A 16,618-nucleotide genomic window follows, 5' to 3' on the forward strand; every position below is an offset into this window, starting at 1 on the left:
AAACAAGGTCTAAACAACATGTTCTACATGGACAGACTGAAAGCCCTGTTTGCTACACTCAATATCCTACAGACTGCTAAGAGGTGACCTGTGTCTGGCATGCAATGCACTCTCTGACCCAGTACTGACAGATTTGCTGCACATCAGTAAGTCAAATGGCATAATAAATCCTCAGTCTAGGAATGAAAACCTCTTCTGCAACATCAACAGAATGATTCTGAGTGACAGGTATATCTTGCAGAGGATACTGCTTCTCTGGAACAGACTCACCATTCCCATAAAACAAAGTTAATCCCTGTCCGTATTCAAATGCAACTTAGATCTATGAATGGAAAGCAGAAACTTTACCCCAGGATAGCCCCTGTACAATTAATAGACAGAGGTAATGCCTAAATGATCTATCCCACACATGCCCCCCTCAAATTATCTATGGTATGATCCCATTTATTCTCATTAGGGGTAATATATAAAAATGTGTCATAGGATGGGTAAGGCCAATTTGTAACCAAATGGAATAGATTCATTTGAGCACAAAAAGGAAAACTGGCTAGGCTTAAAATGGCCACAAGGGCAGCTAGCCTAGTACTTACCTATGAACCTATAAACATATAAACCTATTAGAGACATAAGTGCCAAAGCAAGGGTGAATTTCTAGTTCCCCATCCAGTTATCAAAGTTGCACTTCAATTGAGTTAGGGAGGAACTCTGCTTCACATGGACAGGAATCTTGTTCCAGAGAAGGGGTAGTCACTGAGATACATACCAGTTTCTCCATTAGGTCCTGCTTATATCATAGGCAATGTTTAAGTCTTTAGAATACGTGATTTTGGTACTGCTTGCTTTGTGCAGTGGGTCCATTATGGGGGCAGGGTCCAAAGATGCCTTGTATGCCAGGCATATATCTCTTTCCTGAACAGTTCATAGGAGACATGAAGACAGGGATTGGGCTTCGAGTCTGTCTGTATAGGACACATCATTTATGCCCTGTTGGCCAGGCCTAAGTTATAACAACATTGGATTATAACTTTTATAACTACATTGCAAAAAGTTTAAGAGATTAACAGTTACAACTCATTAACCTTTTTGTAATGTAACTATAACAGAAGCATGGCAAACTGAGGGGGTAAACATTCTTGGTTATTTTAAATTCAAGTGCCTAGCTACAGGCATGGTATTTGAAAGGTCTTCCTACTTAAAACAATAGTTTTTTTTTACACCAACTGTTTATCAGGAATATTGATTTTGTTGTTTATTTTAAGGCCTTTCTGTTTCTTGTGCGTTCTGATCATGTGATGTTTGAGTTTCAGTACAACTTTGTAAAAATGATAAAATTCTGTAACTTAAAAAAAATCTTGATGGCAAGAAAGCTAGAACACTCATAACTAAGGTTTGTTTGAGGAAGATTTGTAACAAAGGCTCACTCCATAACTGGAACACTTTGAAGCCTCTTGTGTTAAAGTCCTAAGGGGATGTATCTTCACAAAAAATATAAACACTAAACATCTCACTCTGTCTTTATGGAATGGCAAGCTAAACAAATTAGTTTTGTAAGAAGCACAGATTCAGGTTATATAGAACATACACAACTTGCCAAAAAACAATATATAGTAGTGTAGCCAAAATCTAATATATGATATTACTGCTGCCAAAGCCAAACATACAGAGCATATTTTGCTAGCTTCTGATAACAATAAATTATTTTACATGTATGTGAACTATGACATGGATAATATTCTACATATTAAATGTATAATGTTTAAAGTAGTCCATCTTCTAGACAAGAACTTCATAGGCTTAATATCATATAACCTTAGCTCTCATAGTGTTAATGGATTACCTAACATGTCTTACCAATTGTCCAATTATTGCATCAGAGATTGTCCATTCATCTTTGAAGAAGGTTAAGCCCAGTAGTAGTAGGATGTGGTCTGATAATATCCCAGGTAATTTTATATGAACCTTAAGTGAGTCACTGATCCAACCTCTTATTTTGTTATTCAGTTCAATGCTGAAACAATGAATTGCCCCTAAAACATGCACATTAATCTATCTTGTCCTTATACACAAAGAGTGGATCATGATAGAAATTGTAACTATCAGCCAGTTATCCCTTACTTCTCAATTGTCCTTGATTTTGCCTCATATGTTTTATCTCTCCCTCATACGATTTTTGACTTTCTAGAAAAATGCTGAGAATTACATTTGGTTAGTTGTAAAGACAAACATTAGAGCTTTATACTCCTTATCATTTAGAAAATGCACATTGATGCAATAAACATGTTTTTCCATTATTATTATAATTATTATTACATTTTTACATGAATTAAAATGAATGTTTAAAAAATGTCCCTGATTCTGAACCTTAGCCTCCCATTCATTTTGAATTTGTCCAGAGTTTCTGAACAAGGAGGTTTAGAGGTATATGCTTGTGTGATGTCTACTTCCATTGAATGTTTTGAGAAATGTTTACTTGTTGTACATAAGAGAGAAAAAAAATTCTTTATGCAAGTGTGCTCAACCTTTTTCCTTTCTAACCGACTTTTAAGAAATGATGAATAAAAACCTAGATGAAAGACTGTTTGCTGTGGTAGCCTATCTTGATCTTGCAAAGGCTTTTGATAATACCTCATACAGTGTAATAATTCAGAATCTGATTTCCTTGGACGCCCACAGGGCCTGTCTGCTCCAAATGCTGTGGATTATTTTTTTTTTTGTTAGACAGGTATCACATAATAAAAATCTGAGTATTCTTCTTTGAATGGGCAACAGCAATTTCTGGTGTACCTCAGTGATCAGCACTGAGACTGATCTTGTTCAAATTTTTTTCCCACATCCTCTCAACATTGAATGTTAAAATGTGCTGAGGATTACAGAACTGTTTCAATAATTGTAGCAAGGATGATGTCACAGCACGTAATAGTTATTTTACTGACGTTATTATCTGCTCTGCTAAAAGACCAAAACTCCACAGTGAGCAATGGATCTGAGTACATCAATAAACAGAAACTTAAGCTTTAAAGATAATCCTGATATGGATACAAACAATGCTATGAATGCTGCTGATTTGATTTACAAACATACATATAGTACATCTTTTGAACTTTTGACAGAAAAGGATACTTCTTACATTAGGCTAGTTATTGAATATAATTACGTATTCTGTTCAGATGCTAAGTGCAATTTGCTTTCTCTTAAAAGTGTTCAAAGAAAATTTATAAAAGAATTCCATGCTGCATAGATACATCATAGTCTGATTGTTTACAGTTTCCAGGCTTATACTCATAAGCATCATTATATTAGGGGTTGACTGTGCCCAGCTTTAAATACGTTTGCTACTGGCAGTTTAAGGACATTATTAGGTCTTGAGATAGTGAAGAGTGAGAAGATCCTTCATGACACAATCATTCAAGTGTAATGCTATTCTATGTTTATAGGGTCTAGAAGTCTGACCAACATAAAATGCACTTCATTGGCACACTGCCATGTATACAACCCACTCATTGTTGCAAGTAATAAGATGTCTGATATCATAAACCTTTAGTATTAACAGAAGTAAAAGACTTAGTCTTAGAAGCCACCTTGCAATATATGCAATTTCCACAATGTGTGCTGTCACATGGCATATGCATAGTGGAGTTGAATCTTTTATTAATACTGTTCTTAAAAAACAGACAAATGTTCACCAATGGTTTTACATCCTCTTTAAATAAAACGGCAAAAATTATCCAAACACTGTTCAAAAAAGGATCCATTTTTAATATATATCAGTACTCATTGATAATTTGTCGAATAGTACCATAAGTAGTTCTTAATCTGGGTGTGGATGGATTCAGGATTGATGTAGTATTTCTATCACTGGAATGTAAAATTTCTTCCCTTGGTTTATGGGCAGGCAATGTATGTGCAAGTCTTATTTCACAATGCTTATAGCCTCATTTTAGAAACTTATGTTCCATTTTTGAAGCCTCAATTCAAATGTGTCTGTGGAACTACAAATCCTCCTTAATCTTAAAAATTGTGCTGTCAGTATGTTCCTGACATTGTGATCAGGATAACAACTATTTGCTTGTAGAATAGAATTTTTTTGTAAAAGGCTTCCTATACAAGTTTGTTACCAAAGAGTCACCAATAAGTTTGGTTACATTTACATCAAGAAAATCATTATTAAACTGATCTGTGTTGCCCACAAATTTTAAACCAAAAATATGTGAATTTAAGTATTCTACAAAACATTTCTACTTTTCTAAAGATCTCATCCAAATGCACCAGCAATCATCCAAATATGGTCAACACATGTTAATTTATTTTTGAAAGGGTTGTCCTCATTGTAAATTAAGTTTAACTCCAAAACATCCATAAAGAAGTCTGCATAAATGGGAGCAAAAGTTGCTCCCATAGTGGTACCTTTCATCTGTAAATAGAATTTTTGACCATATCAAAACACATTGTGCTCAAGCACTAAGCCTAACAATTTCAAAAGAAATTCCACCTGCATCTCAGAATGTATACCTTAACAAATAAGCCAATATTTAATGGTCTGTATACCCCCTTCATGTGGTTCTATATAGAGATAAAACATCTAAAGTACACAAATAAGCATTATTGGATACCTGCAAATCATTAATACATTGTAAAAACTCAGTGGTAGCTTTAATATGAGCCCTCACTGGTTGTAATAACATTTTCAGTTGTTTTTCTAAATAAACAGACAAAGGTTCCATAAGGGAATCTCATTCCAAAACAAATGGTCTACCTGGAGGGTTATTACATGATTTGCGTATTTTTAGCAGAAGATAAAAATATTGTGGTCTGGGATCATGCACTGTCAGATGCTTCAACACATCATCAATAATCATACAATTCCTATTCCTGAACATGCCTCCTTTCCAAAATTCCAAAGAATCGTATTCTCCCATAATAATTAAGTTTGCAATCTTTTGTTTCTTTAGTCAAGAATCTTATATCTTCTAACACTATTATGTCCATATCAAGACTTTGACACTATTCTTAATACTTATGCTTCTCTGTAAATGTTTTCAACTATTTACAATTATAGGTAGTATTCTACAGTTATCCTAGTGCTTCTTCTGAAGTATTCCTATAATAAGATCTAACAATGTTATCTATTCTTTCCCTTTCCTCTTTTCTTTCTTATTAATGCCTATGCAGTTTATTTCTCTCTCTCTTTCTTGATCTCTTACCAATTGAATTTTTCTTGCATTTACCTATATTCCCGTGGACATCTTCTTCATCACTTATTTCTGATCTCTCCCCTATATTATTTTCCTTGTTTTTTTGTTTTTTTTTTTTTACTTTTGGCATTCTTTTGATCACATCTTGTACATTTTTGACCATGTTATTCTTTTCTTGGACTATTTCTCTTTGTGGTACTTCTTGCTAATTTTGAATATTAGTAGGTTCCCCATCCCTTTTATCATTACTCCCTTTATTGGCCATTCACAGATGATATGTCTTATTATTCATTCAAAGACACATTTTTTTATATCATGCCCAGATTCTCCATAAATATAACATCTTCTCTTTGTACAATCACTAATTAAATTGCCTGACTTATCACAATAAAAATGAGTCTTAGGTGTCCCTCAGTATTTCAAAATCCCTGTGTCCCCATCAACAATTATGACACTTGAGATATGTACAAAGTCATTATTGTCCATTTTCAGAGTAACAATACTACCCCACCCCCCAGTCCATAAACCTCTATCATCATATACTTTTGTAATGTCATCACATCTCTACACATTTCACCGGAATACAGTTTTAAAATCTCTTTTTCAATTTCAGTCCTGATTTGAATATGAAGTTTCTTTTTATCTTCCCTATTAAATACTTTAATAACATGAGTATTCCATGGATAAGTATTTTCTTTTCGCGCATTCCCCCAAGACTTTTATCAGCATTTACATTTCCAAAGCTAATGTTACAAAAGCTTTCTTTATTTATATGAATAAATGCTCTTACTTCAGCAACCTTCATCCCCAAAAGAAGTAAAAGCATATCCCATGCCTCACATCAAGTCCCTCTTCTTCTTTAGTGTAGTTTCTTACTATGAAACTCTTTTTTACTTACTTCTGTGTTCTATGCTTTTTCTGCATCCTTCTTTCTTTCCATTTACCATATCAGCCTACATTTTTCTCTCATCCCTGTGCTGCATGTCTCATCTTGTTGTATACTGTCTATCACTTCTCCCCATGACAAGTCCTTGCCACTCACTGGATCACTCTCAGATAAAATATCTTTTAGTAAGTAATCCCACAGTCAACCAAATTGTAGAGTTGTAATAACACATTCCTCACTGACCCTAAATTCCTGTACAAAGAGATTTCGCTGAAACATCACTTCTGAATCTGTGAATTGCTTGGCTTCCTTATGATCAGTAATTTTAGCAGTGATACCTCCTCTGTGTAATTTCCCCTCTAGCGAAGACTCAACCATCTTGTCTTCTGCCACAGAAATATCTCCAAATTATTTTTATTATGGAGAAAAATTGAAACCTTTACCCCCTGTAAATAAATTTCCATCAGTTCACCACCAGTACACCTTGCGGGTTTCACCATTACTATCCCCTGCTTCTCCAGGCCACCACTATACTCAGAAAAGAAGCAGTAATTGCTTAGATGCAAAATGATACCCATGATCACTGAACTAGTAGGGTTCCTTTATTTATATATAAAAATAACTCATTTACAAATATTTACATATGTACAAATATATAAATATACAAATCTGTTTACACATATTCATAATTTCCTATACACTCATGCTAAATTTTCATCATTATTAGACCCCCACTCCTTTTTCTATAACCATCTGTTTTGCTTAATATTATTGTTAAAATCCATTTATCATTGAACATAATTTTGTTTGTTCTTTCATTCTATATAATCCATATAACATAAAATAACTTCTTCTCTACTCTTTTAGCATATTTTTTATTTCTATTTTTATAATGTCTATATTTAATCATAGCCCTATTTATCCACTTCTTTTATATCTTCAAAAAAATCTTCTTTACATAATTTTCCAATAACTTTTTTTACTCTTTTACATTTCAAAACACATGTTCTTTAGTTTCTTCTTTTTGACAATGTTTTATCGCTTTTCTTTTTATATGGCATATTTCCTTTTACCAGCAATTTATCTATTACCATTCTACACAAAACAATCTTGACATTCTACTTAATGATTGCACCATTTGCTTCTTATTTTTATAGATTTAATTTTATCATCAGTTAGATTTTCCCATGGTTTGACATAGTAATGTTTTATCATTACATTTTTATACCATACTTTTCTATCTTGTTCTATAGCTTCAGTTTTTTTTTTCCACAAAAATATTTTTCTGGTTAATATTTTATTTCCTATGCACTTTTTTTCTCATTTACTCTTCTTACCATGCCCTGAAATTTATAATACTTATATTTATAAAGTTTTACTACTAATCTCTCATCTTTTTCATTCATCCACTTTAACACTTTGTAAAATTGTAATGACACAGTGTATACCACTGGGATAATTAAGCAATAACCCATGCCTGGGTGTGGGTAATGCTGGATTTACCCACGGTTGGTGTGGTTTGGTCACGAGGGAAAAACCCGAGTGGCCAAACAAAGACAACCACAGGTAAATCCAGCATTACCCACACCCAGAAGTGAGTTATTGCTATTATACAATGACATTATTTAAGAAAAAAAATACTTACTTTTCTTAAATAATGGCTTTGTATAATGCCTCCTTGCTGCCCTTCTGCAGCTGTCCAGTATTCTGTGGCAGTTCTGATGTACTGCGCATGCGTATGGTTATGCAGTACATCAGAGCTGTGGAGTTAACGGAGAAAGGAAGATCTCTGTTGCTTTTAAAAACGTGTCTCGCTATGTTAAAAGAGTTTAACATAGTGAGATAGCTTTAAAAAAAGCAATGGAGCTCTTCCATTCTCCGTTGCTGTCCAACACACACAAAAAAGACTTATACTAATGGAAAAAGTCCAGGCGACCTGACCTTTTTCCTTTAGTGTAAGCCTGATTTACAATGGACACGCTGATCAATCAGCGTGCACGTTTTGGAATGTTAATGGGGGAGGGTCGTTGTATAATTAACCCTAAACCTCCTTCTTCTCTATTTACATACACAATTCCTCCTTTTACTGGGTTTAATCTAGAGCCCAGTATAAATGAAAAAACATGTCTGCAATAATTCATTTTCAAATACTGTTAGCAACACAAATACACTTGCTATGTATGCTATGTTTCCCATTAGTACTGAAATAAATAAGCCTTTTTACCTAAATGATAATTTATATGTTCTCCAGAAAAGACGTTTGCTTTATTTCTTTTCTTGTTTTTTCCCCATTGATTTCTGCTTACATCTTTATTCTCAAATTTTGCAGCTAACATAGAAATTTAATTAATTGCAAAATATATAGCCCCGATCTTTACTAAATCATGTAACCCTTTACTTTTCTCTTTATTTAAAGCCACCCCTATTATCTCTACACACTCATTTGTGTAAAGTATTACTTCTTTTATCCAAAGTTTGTTTTTTGAAACGATTATAATACCATATGCGTATGCTAACAGAACTGGAATTCTTAACCCTTCAGGTGTTTTATACCCAGCCTCCTTCATTTTGTAATTTATTTGACATACTATCACATTCTTAACTAATGCAAACAGTGTATCACTCATTGGACATTCCTGTCTTACATCACTCTTCATATATACCTATTGGCTTACCCAGACATTTACAAGTCTTTTTACTTTATTATTACTATATGTTTGGATACATAATTTCCTAACATTTTCAATTATATTATATTATATTCTTTCATTATTACCCATAAGATTTCATGTCCAATTGTGTCAAATTAATTATTACGGTCTCCTATCATGATTTTTACTTCTTCTTTTCTGTTCATAATATGACACACAATCTCTCTATCACCAATAATTCTTGACAGCCCTTCCCCTATATACTATATATACTATCTTCCATAGTTTTTCCATTTTAGTTTCAAATGTCTTTTGCATTATTTTTATAAAGATCTTATTATAATCATTATTATTCACAATTTCTTTAAGTAAATCATTCCACAATCCTCTTGACTGGATGGTTGTAATTATACATCTATCATTTGCTGAGTCATCTCCATCAGGAAACCAATGAAAACCAAAGGAGCCGGCAACTGTAACGAAACTTGTTTTACTTAGCGCTTTCGGTAAAAACAATGCTTCACCTTCTTCAGATAAAAAAACAAGTCAATTAAGGCTGTTTAAATACTCTTACATCAAGTAATTAAGAAATTAGCATATTAAATAACCATCCAATAAACAATTAACCTACTAGCATTCATAAAAGTAAAAAGCACAATCCATATGCACTCAAAATTACAATCATAGTAATAAAAAACCTTCATAGTAATGAAAAAACTTTTTCAAAGGGACTTTTAGAAACAGCTCCAAAAAGCCTTTACAATCACAAATATATAGTTAGAACCAATAAATAGAACAAGACATACTTATCAAGATGTGTAAAAATAATGTATGTATTTGAATCAACTTAAGAAAATAATGTTTGTGCAATTAAGAAATGTGTATACAAATACATTTTATCGTCTCAAAGATAACCATTTATGCACACCTTTAATGGATATCTGTTCACTGAGACCAGGGGATATGTAGGCAGTTGTCCTGATCTGCCACATTAGCTCATCAGTTTCCAATAGAAGTTGCCACAAGCCACCGCTTAAGTCAGGACATCTACGATGTAATACTACAAATTTAAAACAATGGTTTGGATACTCAAATAGATGTTTTGCCAAGGCATTGTTCATGTCCTTTTTAATAATGGTGTAGTTATGCTCATAAACACGCTGTTTTAATTTTCTTTAAGTTTTGCCTATATAAAAGGCAGTACACTGGTGGCTTGTGGTTTTATGGCGACGGAAACCGAAACCGGAGCGGCATCTCACATTCTTTTTACTCAAGACCTGGATACACCTAACAAGAATGATGAGACGGGGAATCTAACAGCTCTAATTCAGGTGCTTGTAGGGCGAGTGGATGCCCTCACACAGAAAGGTAATGCATCTTTTGCACCTAACACAACTTTGCAGCAGCCAGGTCAAATTTTAACAAACCTGGCTTCACATAACTTTATTGGTGCTCCTGAACAAACTGAGACAGAGGCCAGTCAATCTTTAACCAACACAAACGCCGGTAGGCAAATTGGGAAATGTGTGGAACCAACAGCACCATTGCTCCTTAACCGACCAGCCTCTCATTTCACTAGGACAGTCGGGATTACTACAGCTATAGGAGTTCCACAAGTGCCTCGGATGGGGACGACCAACAATCCAGGAACACTTTCAGATTGCCGTTTTCCAACTATGGCTACTTTTTTAGGGAACAATAACTTTTTTGTCTCCAGAGACCAGGTGGATTCTACCCAGAGCGATGAGCCACCGGTGAGTTCATTGTCTTCTATGATTAACGAATTTGATTATAAACTCTACAGATGCAGGAAGCTACAACTTGAGGTAGAATACCTGCAGGAGTGTATAGATAAACAGATTGTTCCCAAGGGATTACGCCAATGGTGTTTCCCGATGGGTTTAATGGAGGATTCTACTTTTCACAGTGAATTACTATCGTTATTTGATAGACAGGTTTTCAAGTTTTTGGGAGCCTTAATTAATTTCTACAGTGTGGAAGTTAGTGACTTAAAAACTGATCTAGCGTTACTTGAACATCAAATTCATGACTATTCTCATATTTTCACGAGTATTGAGGCTACCATGGCTAAGTTATTGACTGTTAAAAAGAAAAAAATAGCACGTGACGTTAATGACTATGCCTGTAAAAAAGCTTATCCAATACCTCCCGCCTTTAATCCTTCCACTTCTAATGCCTTTAATAAAAAAGTAGGGGTTCACTTCGTGAGTGGACTGGGTGAGCCTCACAATACTATCAATGAGCAACCTATGCAACAGTTGAGACGTAGTGATCGGCTCAACAACAACAATGCTCCTAGAAGCAATAATTTGCCCCACAACAACAACAGTAATGGAGGGCTTAATGTGGACAACACTAGTGAAGATGAGGAAGTGGTTTCTAATCAACAGGGTTTTCAGGAGACCCTAAAAGGCCAAAGGAACAATCGTCAGGTGAACAGAAAACAACCTCCGCAACAGAACAGGAGGAGGCAGAGGAGGAGATAGTGATGGAACACTGTTATAGACCTATTCCTTCTATTTGTAAAAGTATTGAAGGAGATTTTAGTATATACAACTTTACTGAGTTGAACATCACGCAAGAATGGGTCAACTTTTTTTCTAAGGGTTTAACCTTTATGCCTAGTAGAAAGATGGGCTTTGTTTAAACTCTTATAGACTTAAAATTATACATCCGCAAGCTAAATCTGAATGTATTATTAGGTAATAATTCATTGTTGACTAATTCTCAAAGGGTCTCTAGTGTTTTTCACCCTCCTTTGCACCCTAACCTGAGTTTATTTGAAAAAATGTGCAAATTTGACCTTAGATCCTTGCATCAAGCCAACTCTAGACAGGTTAACAATAACACCAACACTATGCCAATTGAACATGATTTTATCCATCTGCTTAACACTTGTGACATATGTGCAATGAAACCAGATAAAGGTGGAGGGTTGGTCCTGATGGACCACAATGATTATGTAGGTCGTATGAGAAAACACCTAGATTCTGAAGTTTACAGGAAGGTTTCAACTAATGAACTAAATGTAGCTTATAGGAAGGTTAAAACTATTTTGGAAGACCTGTTTTTGGAATTATATATTGATGTGGATTTACACCAATATTTATCCATGTTAGCTCCAAAAGTACCAGCTTTTTTTGGTATTCCAAAACTACATAAGTCAATATCTAACCCACCTTTTAGACCTATTGTCGATGGACGTGGGTCTATAACATATGCTTGTGCAAAGTATGTGGATAGTCTATTGAAGCCCTTTATTGAAAAAGAATTACAGATTTGCAAGGACTCGTGGGCCTTTCTATGCAATATAGACAAATTAGATTATCGAGCTGACATATGTTTTGTGACTATTGACGTGAAAGACCTTTATACTGTAATACCACATAACCTTGGTTTAGAGTGGATTAGAGAATTTTTTTGATCAGGAAAGTCCCGGAGAACACTATTTATCTTATAGAAACCTTGTTGGAATTAGTGTTGTTTAATAATTTTATAGCATTTGAGGGGGACTTGTTTCTACAAACATCAGGTGTGGCCATGGGCTCCCCTTGTGGGGGTAGCTTTACCAACATCATCATGGCACAATGGGAGAACAAGTTATTGTTCACACACCCAATGTTTAAAGAACATGTCTCCTGGCACACTAGGTACCAGGACGACATGTTTCTTATGTGGAAAGGTCAAAAAGAAGTTGTTCCTTCTTTTATAGCAGACATTGCAAAGTTGACTAATTTCTTAGATTTTACGTATCAAGTGGATGAAAACAGCATCAACTTTTTGGACATTCTTTTATATAAGGATGGCTTGAATCTTAAATATAAAAGTAAAATTTACAGAAAACCTACCTATTCCAACGCCTTCCTGCATTATGACAGCTCTCACCCTTTCCATCACAAGAAGGCGGTTGTGAAAGGTCAAATGGTGAGAGCAGCAAGGATGGTCACAGATTTCTGTGACTTTGTAATAGAATGTCAGAATCTAGAAAAAATGTTTGTTAATAGAGGTTATCCGGTTAACTTAATCATAAAAATTAGAGATGAAGTAGTGTCTAAAAGACACGAGGGTCATTTTAAACCATTATTAGGAGAACAATTTGTGAACGAAGTACTAGTAAATACTGAACAAGAGGTTGAGCATTGTTTTACCAACAATAATGTCCATCAAACCAGTTTCCTATGTACTTTTTCAGTTGACTATGCTTTTATTATGCAGTTACTGAACAAAAACTGGGGGGGGGGGGTCATCACTGAGGACTCAATTTTGTGTAGTAAACTGGGTCTGCAACCTAAGACTACCTACAGAAGGAATTTTAATCTTAAAACACTACTTGAAAAAAGGAGAAAACCACAAGTGTTAGGTCCCCATGGTATCTCTAAATGTGGGGCATGTGCACAACGTAAAAGCATCCTGGTTATAAAAGAGGTCGTGATTAACGACCAATTGTATTTTATTAGGGGTAGATTCAATTGTGAATCTAGAGGCGGGATTTATGCTGCTATGTGTGACCAGTGTACTGCCTTTTATATAGGCAAAACTGAAAGAAAATTAAAACAGCGTGTTTATGAGCATAACTACGCCATTATTAAAAAGGACATGAACAATGCCTTGGCAAAACATCTATTTGAGTATCCAGACCATTGTTGTAAATTTGTAGTTTTACATCGTAAATGTCCTGACTTAAGGGGTGGCCCGTGGCAACTTCTATTGGAAATTGATGAGCTAATGTGGCAGATCAGGACAACTGCCTACGTATCCCCTAGTCTCAATGAACAGATATCCATTAAATGTGTGCTTAAATGGTTATCTTTGAGACGATGAAATGTATTTGTATACACATTTCTTAATTGCACAAACATTATTTTCTTAATTTGTCAAATACATACATTATTTTTAGACATCTTGATAAGTATGTCTTGTTCTATTTATTGGTTCTAACTATATATTTGTGACTGTAGAGGCTTTCTGGAGCTGTTTCTAAAAGTCCCTTTGAAAAAGTTTTTTCATTACTATGAAGGTTTTTTATTACTATGATTGTAATTTTGAGTGTATATGGATTGTGCTTTTTACTTTTATGAATGCGAGTAGGTTAATTGTTTATTGGTTGGTTATTTAATTTGTTAATTTCTTAATTACTTGATGTAAGAGTATTTAAACAGCCTTAATTGACTTGTTTTTTATCTGAAGAAGGTGAAGCATTGTTTTTACCGAAAGCGCTAAGTAAAACAAGTTTCGTTACAGTTGCCGGCTCCTTTGGTTTTCATTGGTTTCTTTTTCGTATTTCAAAAGTTTTAAGTTTGTTTTTGTTTCTTGTTTGAGTCATCTCCATCAAACAGGTTTCTTTGAAACATTTCCTCAGAAACCTGTATACATTCTCCAGTCTCGATATTTGCTTCCTCCTTTGTTGCACTACATCATCTCCTTCTCTCTCCATCTATCTCTGTGTTTCTCCAGGCTGCCTCTGTACCTGAAAAGGAAACAGGATGTGCTCCTCCAAAATGGGTCCCACTCACAACAGTGGTGAGTAGGAGAAGTTTCTCAATACCCTAGCCCAATTTCACCTAGTAATAAATACAACCTTGGGTTTCACCTGAGAAGAAACCACTAGCCTTGTAGATCTAACATGGGCAACACAATATTTTTTTTCTTATTTTATTGCAATTTAATATATCTTTAATTTGTTTTACTTTACTTACTATGGGTGGCACAGTGGTGCAGTGGTTAACATTGTCGTCTCACAGCAAGAGGTTCTCCAGTTCGATTCTCAGTTGGGGTGCCTTCTGTGTGGAGTTTGCATGTTCTCCCTGGGTTCATGTGGGTTTCCTCCCACATTCCAAAGACATGCATCTGGAGCATTTCTCCCTGGACCTCTGCTGAAAACAGGCTCTGTGGAACCTAGTCAGACATTCCCTATCAACAAATGTTAAATAAACTTTAAAGTTTTTTCTTGGATTTTTTTTTTTTTGGTAGGGTGGATTAACAAACATATTTTTTCCATTCTCTGACCAAAACTAACTAAGTATAGCTGATTTGTGAGAATAGCTGAGAAGCAACATTTTTTATTTAATGCAAGTAAAACAAGAAAGGGTTTAATCTTTCATATCTGCCCACACTACACTTTTACTGCTGCTATTGTTGTGTGACTATTTTTCTTATCACATTTTCTTTCCCTGTTGTGATTTGTAAGTCAGTGTCTCTTGACTGATTTATTCATTTAATTATTTATTTATTTATTTTCATTTGTTTTCTGGGAAAATCAGACTGGGCAAGGGCCACCTTTTAGCAGAATTCCATAGAGAAAAGTTCAATAAAATGTTACACAAGATTACTGATTCTACAGTCAAAAACTACAAATAATTACAGAAGTATTTGTATTGTTTTTACACATCACAAATACAGGGGTGCTATATTTACAAATTGGAGAAATCAATACATGGGATTACACTGATTTTTTATGCAGTATAGATCATAAAAATAATTCTATAGACTGATATAGACCACTAGAAAAACATTAGAAAATGTATATTCGATGGAAAGGGTTAGGAGAAAGGAGAGGAAGGCTAATAAGGAGGAATAGATTCAGAGCTAGGCATGCAATTGAGGTTTATAGAAAGTTTTATATATATATATATATATATATATATATATATATATATACATACATACATGGATCTACTTGCAAACAGTGAACCTCATATAACCGAACTTCATTTCTGCAAGGTTAAAATAGCAAAAGCTGAAATACGAAATTGTGAATTTTTTCCAAGGAAGTAAAAACTTGCCCAGCAGGCCTTTTTTTACACTATAGTGTAATCCTGGAGTTAGTATATATAGTTGGGAGGTGTGGGGGGCACAAACCCCCCACATTGGGGTGTGTGGAGGCATAGGCCCCACCCAGGTGGGTTTTACTTACTTTGGTGTGTGTTTCATGCAAGTCTGGCCAAGTGTTTACTTAAAAATATATACGATTCTATCCAACTTTTAAAACAGCTAATGCGCAAAACATAAATTGTTCAAAATTTGAGCAATTCAAGTGTTTACTTACCCTGGGAAAAAATCATTGTTCGGTTATTTTAGCTTTCACTATTTTTGTCTTGTGGAAAGTTTGGTTATATGAGGTTTGATATTTAGAAGTATATCCACATATATATTTATATATATATATATATATATATATATATATATATATATATATATATAGATAGATATCTCGGTGAGTCTCAGCATAGTGTGATTGAATAAAGGTAGAAGAAAAGTGCAGAAATTAGTAGGTGAAAGGATTAAATAAGTAGACTATAAGAAGTGAACAAAGCACTAATGAGTAATTAAGATTTTAAGTATTTAGCCTGGTGTTGAGCAAGATCATAACTATGTGCTGTGTAAGTTAGATTTGCTGGTAGTAAGTAGAAATTTTTTCCAAAGCATAGGTCCATGGTTGATAAGTACAGCTGGAGGATGTTGCTTGGGTTGGACATTGCTCAGACTTATAGATTAGGTTATGGGCTGTGAACAACTGTGTAGGTTAGATGGTGTCATGGTTCTTAACAGTCTAGTTGTTTTAGTCCAGGCAATGGCAAGTTTGGTAGAAGAAGTTAGCTGAAAATTTGGCTAGTTTGTTGTAGCATGCATCAGGCTTTTTTTTTTCTTATGGATAGAATGCAGGTTGATAAGAATCAGGGGTGCAGTAGTAGATAGGATGAAGCTATAGATTTCTAGTGGGTTCACAGAGGAATAACTGTGCTCTGTAAAAGAAGTTCAGTTTCTGATGTTTTTTTTTTTAATAAAAACAAAGAATATGATGATCAAATTTTAAATTATCATTTATTGTATCTTGTAATAATTTTGTGGTTGATACTATAGTTTGATGT

Source organism: Protopterus annectens, chromosome 3.part1, assembly GCF_019279795.1.
Source record: "Protopterus annectens isolate FY-2018-M chromosome 3.part1, PAN1.0, whole genome shotgun sequence".
Taxonomy (NCBI): domain Eukaryota; kingdom Metazoa; phylum Chordata; order Ceratodontiformes; family Protopteridae; genus Protopterus; species Protopterus annectens.